General features: G+C 41.4%; 1 protein-coding gene across 10 annotated transcripts in view; it reads right to left on the bottom strand.

The window, feature by feature from the left end:
- The window catches only part of LOC147030564 (uncharacterized), a 593,272-nt gene that overhangs the window by 395,571 nt on the left and 183,320 nt on the right, over positions 1-14,381 (bottom strand). Inside the window, exon 1 of one of the 10 annotated variants that reach the window (XM_085874763.1) lies at positions 208-898. The exons of the other annotated variants lie outside the window; for them this stretch is intronic. The gene's annotated coding sequence lies outside the window, so the exon portion shown is untranslated. Of the gene's footprint in view, positions 1-207; positions 899-14,381 lie in introns of those variants that run through there. 10 annotated transcript variants of the gene reach the window in all.

Below are 14,381 nucleotides of genomic sequence, written 5' to 3'. Positions count from 1 at the left end.
CCCTTGGAACGTAACTAATTTTTTCTGCGGATTCCCCCGGTACATCGCGGTAATAATATATAAAATATAAATTATTTAAGCAATAAATTATAACGCGTGGTGCTCGACCAGTCACACAACGCACGAGACAAAGTTTCGCTTGTGAACTTCGAATATTTTCTACGTTTTTTTCTCCAAGCCCCACAATGCCGCCCAAACGCCCTGCACCTTCTAAGGCTTCTGGCAAGGAACCGAAGCGCCAGAGGAAGGTCCTGGGACGCTCCAGGAGAAGGTTAAGGTAAAGGTGCTCGATATATGCTTCGGGACGGAAAAAGGTTTGCCGCCGTTGGAGGAGCACTGCTCGTACCCAGCACCTCAAAACCGACCAGACCAGACCAGTCGATCTCCGGCACCTCAAACCCAATCACTGCCAAACCGACCAGACCAGACTAGTCGATCTCCGGCACCTCAAACCCAATCACTGCCAAACCGACCAGACCAGACGAGTCGATCTCCGGCACCTCAAACCCAATCACTGCCAAACCGACCAGACCAGACGAGTCGATCTCCGGCACCTCAAACCCAATCACTGCCAAACCGACCAGACCAGACGAGTCGATCTCCGGCACCTCAAACCCAATCACTGCCAAACCGACCAGACCAGACGAGTCGATCTCCGGCACCTCAAACCCAATCACTGCCAAACCGACCAGACCAGACGAGTCGATCTCCGGCACCTCAAACCCAATCACTGCCAAACCGACCAGACCAGACGAGTCGATCTCCGGCACCTCAAACCCAATCACTGCCAAACCGACCAGACCAGACGAGTCGATCTCCGGCACCTCAAACCCAATCACTGCCAAACCGACCAGACCAGACGAGTCGATCTCCGGCACCTCAAACCCAATCACTGCCAAACCGACCAGACCAGACTAGTCGATCTCCGGCACCTCAAACCCAATCACTGCTAAACCGACCAGACCAGACTAGTCGATCTCCGGCACCTCAAACCCAATCACTCCCAAAGCGACCAGACCAGATGAGTCGATTTTTTGGGGAGCCGTCCATTCATCGCGGATTTTCACTTCTTGCGGGGAGGTTTGGAATGTAACCCCCGCGAGAAACGGGGGATTACTGTAACGTCGTTTTGACAGATTTACTACCCCGTGCACGCAAAACAAAGAGCAGGGTTAAGCAATTGGTTCACAGTTCTGTCTGTCTGTCCGTTTGTTTGCAAACGTCAGTTTATGATCCAGGAACAACTTAACTTCAATTGAATGTTATATATTTGAACACAAATCGGAACATAAATCTGAAAACAAACCTGCTGTTTAACAGTACTTTGGCTCTGAATTTGTTCCATTCACACATGTGCAGAGAGGAGTGAAATAAACGTTTTACTGCCTGCCTGTTTGACTGCCAGGTCTGTTTGTATAAAACCGAAGAACCCAAGGGTGGTTGGTGAAGCATGAGTTATATTTGCTCTACGGCTAAGATACGGCGGCCGTACCCCCCCCCCACCCGAATTGACAGAAACGTGCGGCGGCCACAGAGTTTCGAGGTGGACTCAGGGTGGCCCTACGCCGTATGGCTATCTTTTACAGGCCGTAAGGGTCTCCGTGTTATTAAAGCGCAGAGTTATAACTTTTTTCATTTCAAGGTTGGCCGAAGCCATGACGTAGATGTGTTCCACGTCGACCGTACGTAGGGCGCACGGTGGGCTTGCGTTATTTGTGCGTTTTCCGAAGGCTCTTATCAATGAAAAATGAATTTTGCCAACCCCCAAAAAATTGTGGCGGCCACACTATTTCCACGTTCGCCTTAGGGCCCCCCTGCGGTCGCCTTGCGGGCACCTTGAGGCTACCTTGCGTCTGCCTTGAAAATTCGATAGCCACCGCAGGGACGCCCTAAGGTCACCGTGCGACATCAAATCAAAGACCCTACGGCACTCCCACATTTTCGGTCTCCACAATTTCTAAATACGCCGTTTGGCTCCCAGAAAAATAAAAACATATGTGACTGCTACATTGTGTGACCGTGGAAATACTGCGGCCGCCCTATAATTGCTAGTGGCCGTAGATTTTTTCGACCCTACGGCCGCCGAGCCAAATGTGACTGAGCATAAATCCTCTTCGAGGTGAAGCCGCGGTCGACCCACATGATCGTCTATTAATAACGTACTGTTTCAACGTGAGTTGGACTGTGAGTACGTCTATGAATTACGTATTATTGCACCAGGACTCCGTCTGTTTATTACATCTATTAATTACGGACTTTTGGAATGACCATTATACCCGCTAGACCTTTTAGATCCCTTAAGATCATTTTCGACATTTTAGACCCTTGTACCTTTTATATCCTTTTGACATACACACCCTTTAGACCCGAACTACGATAGGAAAATACCCTTTCGATGTTAGACCCTTTGAGACCTCTTAAACCTTCAAACACCTTAAGACCCTTTGGACCACTGAGACACTTTACACCCACTTAGATTCACACCACACAAACATCTATGGAGTATTTGTGCAATACACAGACAATAGTTTTTTCAGGAAGTAATGCACAATCTCCACCCATCCAGAAGCTGGGTACTCTGCTAGATTGAACAGAATTTGCATATTGGGTCACTGAATTGGTTCACCAATCAAAACCTCGAAGCATATTGATTTTGAGGTCAAAAGCTGAAATGGTCAAAGCCACATAAAATCATCAATTTTCATCTATTTGACTTGAAATTTGAACAGGGTTTACATATTCGGTCACTGAAGCCCATTGTTTGAGGTCAAAAAGTCAAAGCTAAAAGTCACCTAAAATCATCAATTTTCATCCTATTAACTTTAAATTTGAATGGGATTTGCATATTGAGTCACAGAATTGGTTCACCAAAAATTAGAATGATCGATTTAGCCATTTTGACATGTCAACAGTTTCCATAGCAACAATTTCACCAGATTATAATCAAATGGGACTTTTTGTGAATTTATTATTCCTGCACCTCAATAATTTTTCTATATATCACATTGATAACACCGATTAGACCGCAAGTGGAAAAATGTATCAGCCAAATTTGTTATGCATAACAATCAATCATGGGACAGACTTGATTGGTCAAATTTTTGACACAGCTAAATTGTTGTTTCTATGGCAACTATTGTTTTTTGGGATTTCGCAAGTATCGTGCTATGTACAACGTCTTTCTTGTTTGTTTGTCTATTTGTCTGTCTGTCTGTTTGTTTGTCCACACAGAATGTATGTCTATTAATTACATACTATTGAAATGATAACAGTAATGATGATACATAAGATAATAATTATAATGATACATAGTGATAATGACAATAATAACAATAAAAAGAGCAATTGGAGATTGCAGACCCTCGACAGGTCTTGTTTTGTGTGTTGTGTCGTGTGGTGTTTGTGTAGTTTTGTGTGGTGTATTTTGTGTGGTGTTTGTGTACTGGTGTGCTACGTAATTAATAAGAGACATAATTAGAACTGCCACTTTATAAATGCTGGTAGTGATGATTGCTTCAGCCATTACAGAGAAGATTTTTGAAGATTTTTTTTAAAAAGCAATATGGGTGCGGAATCATGTGACCGATGACATCATCAAAAAAAAAAAATTTCTTTTTGACCCTCATTTTGATCATTTTATCATGACATGACTCTTAAAAATGTTCATACTGATTGGATGTAGCGTTCTACATTTGCAATTATGACGTCATAACGAAGGCAACTGTGGTGTCACAAAAATCACACTCATTCCCCATGAAGAGTACTTGCCGTGTGCCAAGTTTCAATTTTTTCATTGCTGCAGTTTCAGAAATAGAGGTCCAAAATCTTTCCTTTTTTCCAACATGGCTGCCACACCACCTGACCTATGACGTCATAATTATCATCAAAACATTCTACATGAGTCATCGCACCAATGGTGAAAATTTCGTCTCAATCTGACAAGTGGTTACAGAGAAAAATATGAAAGTTCTGTGCGGACAAACAGACAAACAAGAAGACGCCATGCAGAGCAAGACACTTGCAAAATCCAGCAAACAAATTTGACCTTAAAAATAATTGGTGGTTGAATCCAATGACCAAACATGCAACTCCTCTTCAAATTTCAATTCAATCAGATGAAAATTGACAGTTTTAGAATTTCGGCCTATGTTGACATTTTTGCCAATGTGGACCTCAAAAATAATTGGTGGTCGAATTCAGAGACCTGATCTGAAAAGCCTCTTCAAATTTCAAGTCAATGGGATGAAAATTGAGGATTTTATAAATACAACCTTAGTTGTTGACCTTGGCCCTATGTTGACCTTTTGGTCGATGTTGACCTCAAAAATAATTGGCTGGTTGAATTCAGTGACCTGAAATATAAATCATCTTCAAATTTCAAGTCAGTCAAATTGAAATTGAGGATTTTAGAAATCACACCAAAGTTGTTGACCTTTGGCCTATGTTGATCTTTATGTCCATATTGACCTCAAAAATAATTGCCTTTTTTAAGTCCGTGACCTGAAATATAAATCCTCTTCAATTTTCAAATGAATCAGATGAAAATTGAGGATTTTAGAAATACTACCTCAGTTGTTGACCTTTTGGTCCCTGTTGACCTCAAAGAATCATTGGCTCGTTGAATTCAGGGACCTGAAATATATATCCTCTTCAAATTTCAAGGCAATCGGATGAAATATTGGGATTTTAGAAATACCTGCTTAATTGTTGTCCTTGGGCCTATTGTTGACCAAAAGGTCGACAAAAGGATGTCGACCTTTTGGTCAATCACCAAAATCAAATCAATTCATCCTCATCATGCTCCGTCCCTCTGAGGCCATCCATAACTCTGCCCCTTGGGAGGCAGCAAAATGCTCCTCTCCTCACTCTGGAGGAGATCCAAGCTTCACAACTCTGGCGGCGTTTGCAGCTCCGCCCCTCACTTCCTCTCTTGCCTAGTCTCCCGGCGCTCCAGTAGAGGGCGCCGGGACATTAATTTTAAGGAAATTTATCCACACAATTTCCTTAACCATAATCCTTAACTAATTATTACCACGCACCACCCCCTGTATGGTGCACGAACAAACAAGATATTCCTTAAGCTGACGTGTCCCTACTTATTACATTGAGATTAGCTAACTACCAGTACACAGACCATGCTACTCTGCACATTCCTATCTGCTCTAAGATGATATCTAACCCCCACTCACAAACCAAACACATACTGGCAGTCACGTGATCGACCTGGCCTCTGCAATTTAACATCTGGATTCTGTCCTAATGTATCCCAAACTTGGTAGCATTCTGACTGGTGGATTTGGAGAAGATTTTTGAAGGAATTTAAGTCAGCCATTTTGACCCACTTGATGTCACATAACTGTAACGAGACTTGCAATTCCTGTTACCAGTCAAGAGAGGAATATTTCTGCTAAATTTCATCTGGATCAGCCCAGTGGTTTGGCCGGAGAAGTCAAAATAGGATGCGGACGGACGGACGGACGGACGGAGCTCGATAACAATACATTATCTGGCATTTAAATTCCATTAAAAATGATAACAAGAGTAAAGTTGATGGCGTGACATCACAAATCCCCACGCTTCCAACTGAAAGCAATGTTGAAAAATGGCAAGAAAGGTCCACCACAAATGATCAAATGTAATATTTTGAGTTAAATATTTTTTTCTGTTTTGACCTCTGTGACACAAAGTCCATACCCCTGGGACATTTCGAAAATGATGCTGGGGGGGGGGAGGGTCAAATCAAAAAAGTCATTACATATTACATATGCGTTCCCCAGAACTGGACAACATCATTGAATTTGGAAATCAACTTCTAAAATCATCAATTTCATTCTGAAAAATAATCAATTTTCATCCGATTGACCTGAACTTTGATTAAGATTGTGAATTTTAATCTTAATGAAATGGACAATTTCATGTATCCATGGCAACATTTGGAGAGGGGGTGGATTCTGCAAGTATCGTGCTCTGAACGGTCTTTTTCTTGTTACTTGCAAAATCGAAGATTTTTCAAGCACATGAGTCAGTCGATTTTGTTATTTTGTCTGTCTGCTTGTCGCCTACAGATCAAAACATTAAACTCATCTTCACGAAATTTCATCACATGGGAGAGTTTGTCATTGGGAAGAAGCCTCTTGTTTTTGAGGTCACAAGGTCAACATTGGCCAAAGGTCAACAACTTCGGTGTGATTTCTAAAATCCCCAAATTTCATCCGATTGACTTGAAATTTGAAGAGGATATCTATTTCAGGTCACTGAATTCAACTGGCCAATGATTTTTGAGGTCAACATGGAACAAAAGGTCAACAATGAAGGTGAGATTTCCAAAATCCTCAATTTTCATCCGAATGACTTAAAATTTGAAGAGGATTTATATTTCAGGTCATTGATTTCAACGAGCCAATCATTTTTGAGGTTAACACGGACCAAAAGGTCAAAATAGGCCCAAGGTCAACAATTAAGGTGGTATTTCTGAAATCCTCAATTTTCATCCGATTCACTTGTAATTTGTAGAGGCTTTTCAAATCAGGTCAAAAAAAATCCAACCACCAATATTTTTGAGGTCACATCGGCCAAAAGATCAACATAGGCCGAATTTCTAAAATAGTAAATTTTCATCCAATTCTCTTAAAATGTGAAGAGGAGTTGCATATTTGGTCATTGAATTCAACACAAATTATTTTTGAGGTCAAATATGTTTTATGGATTTTGCAAGTGTCGTGCTCTGCACAACGTCTTCTTGTTTGTTTGTCTGTCTGTTTGTGTGCAGGAAATCTCAAAAAGGTGTGGACGGATCCGGATGAAACTTCGTGGACACATTGGGCATGAGACAAGGAAGAAATGATTCGATTTTTAGTGAAGATCCAAATTCGGATGCAAATCTGGTAATTTTTAAAACGATATTTATTTTAAAAAAATCTATATATAAGAAATATATATATATATATATATATATATATATATATATATATATATATATACAAAACGATTATATAGCATGATATTTTAATAATGTAATGGGCCCGATATGTTCTCATGGATCAGGCATTACGTGGCGGAGTTATGCGCTCTACCAAGTGCACTTCTAGTTTTAGTTGTATCAAAGCACTGGACAAACTTTGTCCCTCATGAAATAATTCATTGCATTATACAATCTTGTGGATATGGGACAATAAATGTTTTCAGATCGTTTTGGAATCTTTTTATGATTCTTTTGGAGTCCTATTATGCATTTTCTTTGTTGCATATGATCAGGAAAAATGTGGATGGACGTTTCTGATTCTTGGTCGGCTGGATGTCGACCTCAATTATAAATGTAGTCTAATTGAAGGATGTCTGAATCCAGGGTATAACCTCAACAATAATAAGACTATGTGTCACAAAATCTTTGGCATCCAATGACCATTCGTGATGAAATTCTGTCAACTCCACATCGTGGCATCTTGATTCTAACTGAGTTTTACTACCACTACTGCTACTACTACTACTACTGCTACTGCTACTGCTGCTGCTGCTACTACCACCACCACCACCACCCCTAACACCACCCCAATTATTCTCAGTTTCTTGTGGGGTCGGCCAGAGAACTCGTGCCATGCTTGGAGGTATAACGGTTGGAGTATCCTCTCTGAATCTGTGAGGTCAGTGGTTCAAACCCTGTCCTGGTGTCAAAGTAAAGATTTTTAAAATGGTATGTGCTGCTTCCTTGCACGATGCTCAGTATTTAAAAAGGATAGAGAACGGATAAACAACCATAGGGAGGTAATAATGACACATGCTTTGATGGGCCTAATGGCCGCTTCCTGTGTCGAAGTTCCTTGAAAGGGCTCATTATTATAACTATTATTGTTATTGTAATTATTATTAAACCACCTGTCAAAGAAATGCGAGTTTTGTTGAACAATAGTTGTCCACAGTGAGTTCCGCTTGACAGCTCAATGACCTTTTATCCTTGAGCCAATGTATCAGCACATGATCTACACATAGGTCTTCACAAGGTTGGAGGAATTTCTCGCTCTTTGGATGCAATTGGCAAATAATAATGTGTGATCAGTGATAACAGAAGTTAACACAAAGCCCCCAAAGTCGGTGACATGTTGGACTTTTCTTTTTTGTTTGTTTTTTTTACAGACCTGAAGACCTTTTGAGGAGCTTGTACAAATGAACGATTTTGGCCTCAGACTTTCACTAACCAGCTGGCCAGACTTGAATTTTGACTGAAGGTGAGAGCGATTCGAAATTTTGGCCAGAGTGTCGGTGATAGCTCGCCGACTCTTTGCAAAGGATACCGTGGGGTCTTTAACATCCATCAACCAATGCCAACATATGGGACACCCAGTTTAATATCCATATAAGGGACAAGCACACACATTGATCTCGCGCCCTGCCTGCAAAAACGAGGGTGACCACAGTTTACAGCTGGGGCCGAGATTCAAACCCAGGCTGGACAGCTCAGAGATGAGTGTGCACAGACTTGGAGGCTCCACTGCACATCCAGTTTCACTACCCACTGTACTCCTTCCTAAAGCATATATGCTGCTTTCATCTGCAGTGTGGGATGATTCAAGTCATGCAGGTTGGGAAGGTTCATTTCACCTTTAAATGTGCCGTTACCAATAATTCTGGTGTGAGCTGATAGGATGGCCTTGAGGTATGCACACTAGCCTCGAAGCTGTCTACTCTGGGTTCGAATCTTGACCCAGCTATAATCTGTCATCCTGGTGTTTCACAGGCAGGATGATTCATCAACGTGTGTGCCGTCTCTTGGATGGACGCTAAATGGTTGTCCTGTTTCCTGGTATTAGTTGGTGGACGTCACAAAGATACCACAATGTCCTTTGTGAAGAGGAGGTAAATTATCGCCGGCACCCTCAGTCCATGGGCCCAGGCATATATCGGTACCATCTGGGAAACCAAACTTTAGGGCGACTCAGTTATTGGTAGGGACTATATGATTATTTCAATATGTGATAACCGTTCCAGAAGAGCAGCTTAGTGTATGTATTTTGCATTTTTACCATTCTGAGATATTGACGTTTTGGGGGAAAAAAATCACACAATGGACTATTGACATATCCCATGAAGGTAATATCATTCAATAACAGCTCAGGATATCCAGATTTGTTTGCCTTTTCGCTTTCATTATGCGGAGGGTGGGTACATTCCAGAGATGATAACTACCAATAAGCTGCCAGTCTGCAATGGTTATCACATCAAAATATGATATATATATATATATATATATATATATATATATATATATATATATATATATATATATATATATATATATATATATATACACCAATTCAAAAATCATAACTCGGATTGGTTTCCTTAGATGGTACCGACAAGTGGAATTTCTGGCCTGGGCCCATGGACGACCTGAACCAATTCAAATTCCTCCACTAACCAGCAGAAGGCATTGCCTAAGTAGCGCCTCCAAGAGTTCAGCCAATGATGCTACCCTGCAGCCTTGTGCTGCATATTAACGAAGAAGATTTCGTTTGGTAATGCAGTGTTTATCCAATGACTGTTTGCTTGATTCATGCACAATGTCCACTCAATGGAGTGTGTGCATATCTGCTGTGAAGAGTTATTAGTTATCACGATACAAGTTGCAGCGGTGAAAGATGAATTTAGTTTCAATATTCATAGGTTTTCAGTCTTGGAGTCCCAAGTGTATCAGGTGGCATTTACAAAGTCATTGTTCTGCCAACCAGGAGCTTGGACAGTATGAACCATTCAAGAGAGTTTCTGAAACAGATGTTGAGGTTCATGTCTGAAATGTAAGATTTGCTTAATTTTAGGAAGGGCAACAGTTACCATATGATCATCCTAATCACGTGATAATAATAATAATTATTTTGTATGCTTCTTGTGGCTGCTGGCTCTATCATTGCTGGGAGTGCGGCTGTGCTGCTCATGCAGTGCCCCTGTTACCAGTACACTGGTACTCATTTTGTCGACCTCAGAAGGATGCCAGGCTGAGTCAACCCACCTGGTGTTATTTCAACGGTGAAACAGGGGCTCAAACTCAAGACCCTAAGATCTTAAGCTAGCCACTTTAACCGGAAAACCAACACCAGGCTGATCACATGATCATTGCATCACATGATTATCCGAATGTGCATGACTGTATCTCGTTCGGGGCTTGGAATTAAATGGAGTCGACAATTAAATAGACAATTTTTTTTTCTTTTACGCAAGCATCAGTCATTTTAAAAACAAGAATTAGCAAGATATCAGGATTTAATTAGTGAGTTATTTATTTTGTGTTTATTGTATGTAATATCTAAGTTAGTGTTCTCGTCCAATAGCCTGATAAAATATCTTGAAAGTATGGTCGTATAAATACATTTTGTTTTGTTCACTTTTATAGGGACTCGGACAGCATCAAGACACATTTTCAAACTGGGCTACAAAACTGCCATCACCCCATAAAATGATCCAAGCAAACTCATAAATGATAAAATAACAATCTTTGAGCAAGCACCGGTACTCATGTCAACAAAAATGGTTGCCAGAGACGAGTGGCTGTAATATTCTATTACATTTTATGATGTCACAACTCACATCCTTGCGCTCTGTGATACCCTGGCAGGTTGCCTAAATGGCTTGGAAATTCAGAAGAAAAAAAAAAAGGAAATGTTAATGCTACAGTTCTCTTAACCAACCAGATATAACCAGATTAAAGCGACCAGAACTCATGTTATTTCCTGTGTCTATCAGCAGTTTGCCATTCTTATATTTCCTCCGTCAACCTTTTTCTCCTTGACCACCCTTGGTGGCTTCATGGTTCGAACGTCTGCTCTGAGTCTGGGAACCCCAACCGAGTCCTACCAAAGGATGTGCTGCTTCCTTGCTTGACGCTCAGCAATAAAAAAGTGCAGAACATGGACAAAAACCATAGGTTGGTAATAATAACGCAGGCTTTGACAGGCCAACCCGATGTTTTTGTTATAATTCAGGTTTCTTCATCCACTCTCACCTTTCTTAAGCTTATCCCCCCCCCACCCTGCAGCCTCCTTTTTGCCCCCTCACTCTGACTTTATTCTCATTCCCCAGCCCCTTGCGTTCCACAACCATTTTTTTTACTTTATTGGCTATCCACAGCATCCTCTTTCTCCCATACATTCCCCTCCACTCAAATCCCTTCTACACTTCCAAAGCATCTTGTTCCAACATATTTCCCCTTCTCCAACCTCCCCTTTACATTTTAAACATCCTTTCTCAATGTTCTCTTTCTCAATCCCCATCCCCCTACCACACTCTCATGCATATTGAATACGGTAAGTAGATGGATATATCACTCCAAATATTTTTTGCCTTCCTCGTCTTGTTTCCTGTATTCATCGATTGCAAAATGTCTGTCTCACTTCTCTTGTTTCCCGTTCTTCATTTCATCCCTCTCGTGGATGCACTGTTTGAAAAGCTGGAGGGTTCATGGAACACCTTACCCCACGGAGGTTTGACAAAAAGGACATGGGAGGGGTATTTTAAACTCTTACTGGGAGTGGTAAATTTGATTATAGTGTCACGTGTCATGTGTCACAATAGTAGCTTCAGTAGGATTTTGATGATAAATCTTGTCAGAAAGTTGGAATATCTTTGCTGGCTTCTGCTGATTCTGAAAAGTTCTGGTGCCATTTGCACAGGTCAAGTCTAAGGTCATTTAGAGGTCAAAGGTCAGTACCTTAAAAATCAACAAAGGCGATGAAAATTTGGCTTGCCTTTTCCAAAGCAATGGTGTAACAGTACATTTACTGATGTTTCCTGTCCTTGTATGACATAATAATTGTGTAAAATTCATTTTAGCACGTACACATACGAGTATACTGTATATTATTATTCGCAAATACAAACTGTCGCTTCGCTGACAGAAATATTATGTGGGGCAGTGGGGGGGGAGAAAGAGGGATAGGGGTGGGAGAAAGAGGGATAGGGGTAGGAGAAAGAGGGATAGGGGTGGGAGAAAGAGGGATGGGGTGGGAGAAAGAGGGATGGGGTGGGAGAAAGAGGGATGCGGTGGGAGAAAGAGGGATGGGGTGGGAGAAAGAGGGATAGGGGTGGGAGAGAGAGGGGAGGGGCGAGTGAGGAGGGTGAAAGGAGAGACAGAGAGAGAAGGAGAGAGAGACAGACAGACAGACGGGGGGGGGGGGATTCTGGTAGATGTGATGCCCAGTTTAACATCCATCCTGGAGATGACACACACATTGATGAATCACCCTGCCTGTGAAACCAGGATGACAATATATAGCTGAGTTACAATTCGAACCCAGGCAAGATAGCTTTGAGTGAGCATGCGAAGCTCTCTGCTATCCTGCCGTGATGTGGCGATTCATTTCTTTGAAACTGAAAACATTTTTCACTCATTGTAATCATCCTATTTATTTTGCCTTCCTAACTCCGGAGATGTCCACACAGAGAACTGAGCTGTGGTATCACCATGGAAGCTTGTAGTCACCAAATGGCTTAAGCACTCAAACAAGCACTCCAACGAAACGGTTGAAGAAACTTTTAAAAACTAAACGTTTAATTGTTTCATATGTATCTATCAATGTCGAAGTGATGGGTCATATAATGAAAGATGATCATACAAAAGGGGAAACGTCAAAATAAAATTGCACATTTTCAGTGAGAGAGCCACCTCCCGAGGCACCATATGACAATGCGGGGCCAAACGTAGGCAAGTTGCTGAATTGGACAAATGAACACTTATTAGCAGTCAGAATGACTGCTCGTCAATGAATAACTTTAAATTTTGAAATTTGGCTCAGATTAAGAGATTCTTGAGGTCATGGCATGTGTGGAAATTAAGTAAAGCCACAAACGCTGGCATCTCCAAGCATTAATAAATATTGCAATGTATCTATCGATTCGTAGGTGTGATGATCAGGTATTTGATTATTTGAGTGAGGAAGTTGAAAATTTTTTTTAGCATTAAACTGTTGTGGCCTGTTCAAAGTCAAGGCATTGTTTAGCAGACCAAAAAACAATAGCAAAGTAAGACCACAGCAAGGGACAGTGAGATGACTCAGGATAATGCCATGATAAAGGTTAATTAAATAAGGCCATTAATTATCTTCAAAAGTGGTGCTTACATTAACCCAAGTACCCAATTTTCGTTCATGCACTACCTTGGAGTTCCCGGAGTATGCATGCAAAGTTTGGCGCCGCCAGGTTTCATGGTTTTGGGTTGACAGACTGACGGACTGACTGACTGACTGACAGATGGGCGCACACTGACATTTATTAGTACAGATTACATTATTCTATTAAAATATAATAATATATAATAAAACATAATAATTGGTGTGTTCTTTTTTCAGATGGAGAAGGAAGACTGGACCATCCAGGAGGAGGACAATGAAACTTGTATGAAGAACCTCCCACTAAAATAATCTGAAGGGAAACTGACTATTCTCTCTGCAGAAAATGCCAGAAATTCAGCAAAGAACACCTTGTCCAACCAAAGTTAGCATCGTCTAACAGGTTTCTTGATGCGGCATGAAAACGTTCAAGCTTTGGTCAGAGTGAATATTTGCACAAGAGCTTGAGACTTGGTTTACATGAAACAGGGGAGATGCTTGCTGACAAAGGTGCATGATGGCATCGACCATGTTATCAGAAATGCACACGCACATAAATTGAAGTGAGCAAGGCCTAATTTTAATGCCACTTTGGTGACATCTTGTCGGAAGCACCCAACAAGCAGAAAACGAGGGCGAACTTCAGACACGACGTGTTGAGTCAGTTGCAGATCAAAACAAGAAGATACTGTTGCAGTAATCTGGTGAAAAACTTGAAAAAAACAAGGTGTTTTTTTTTTTCTGTGACACCAGCAACGAAACTTCTGAATTGCACCAAGCAATGTGACATCTGGGACTGTCAACTGGCGCAAAGATCGACAAAGCTATCATGGAAGGCAGCAATTAAAAGTGGAAAGCAAAGCTTCAGAGAATATGTGCTGAAGATATGCTTGCCATAGACATGAATTAGTATCAAACATGCTGCTATGCTAAACACGTGCAGCAAAGTAAGCCAGCAGCTACCTACCGTAAGCTCTGCTGAGCAACTAGTAGAGACCAAAACTGTTTGTGTCATTGCAGGGGAGATTGAATTCATTCGTCTTCTACAAGTATTACTCGGCTATCCAGAACAACGGTATGATTATATGGGCCAGCTTCAGGTGAAGTATTTGAGCATAATGAAGCAGCATGGAGTAACTGACCTACGAGGATGTTCTACGAGGTATAAAAAGAAGCTTATTGAGGAAAATGTTGATGATGTACACACACTTTGCTCCACCAGATCGACAACGACCAGAAGTGGAGATGTCCACTGCAGCCAGGAATCATGTCGTGCGTGACAGTCAAAGT

Source organism: Eptatretus burgeri, chromosome 3 (assembly GCF_056783735.1).
Source record: "Eptatretus burgeri isolate ZD-2024b chromosome 3, Ebu_testis_v1, whole genome shotgun sequence".
NCBI lineage: Eukaryota > Metazoa > Chordata > Myxini > Myxiniformes > Myxinidae > Eptatretus > Eptatretus burgeri.
The sequence above is the reverse complement of the archived record's forward strand: the minus strand, read 5'-3'. Positions and strand labels throughout refer to the sequence as shown.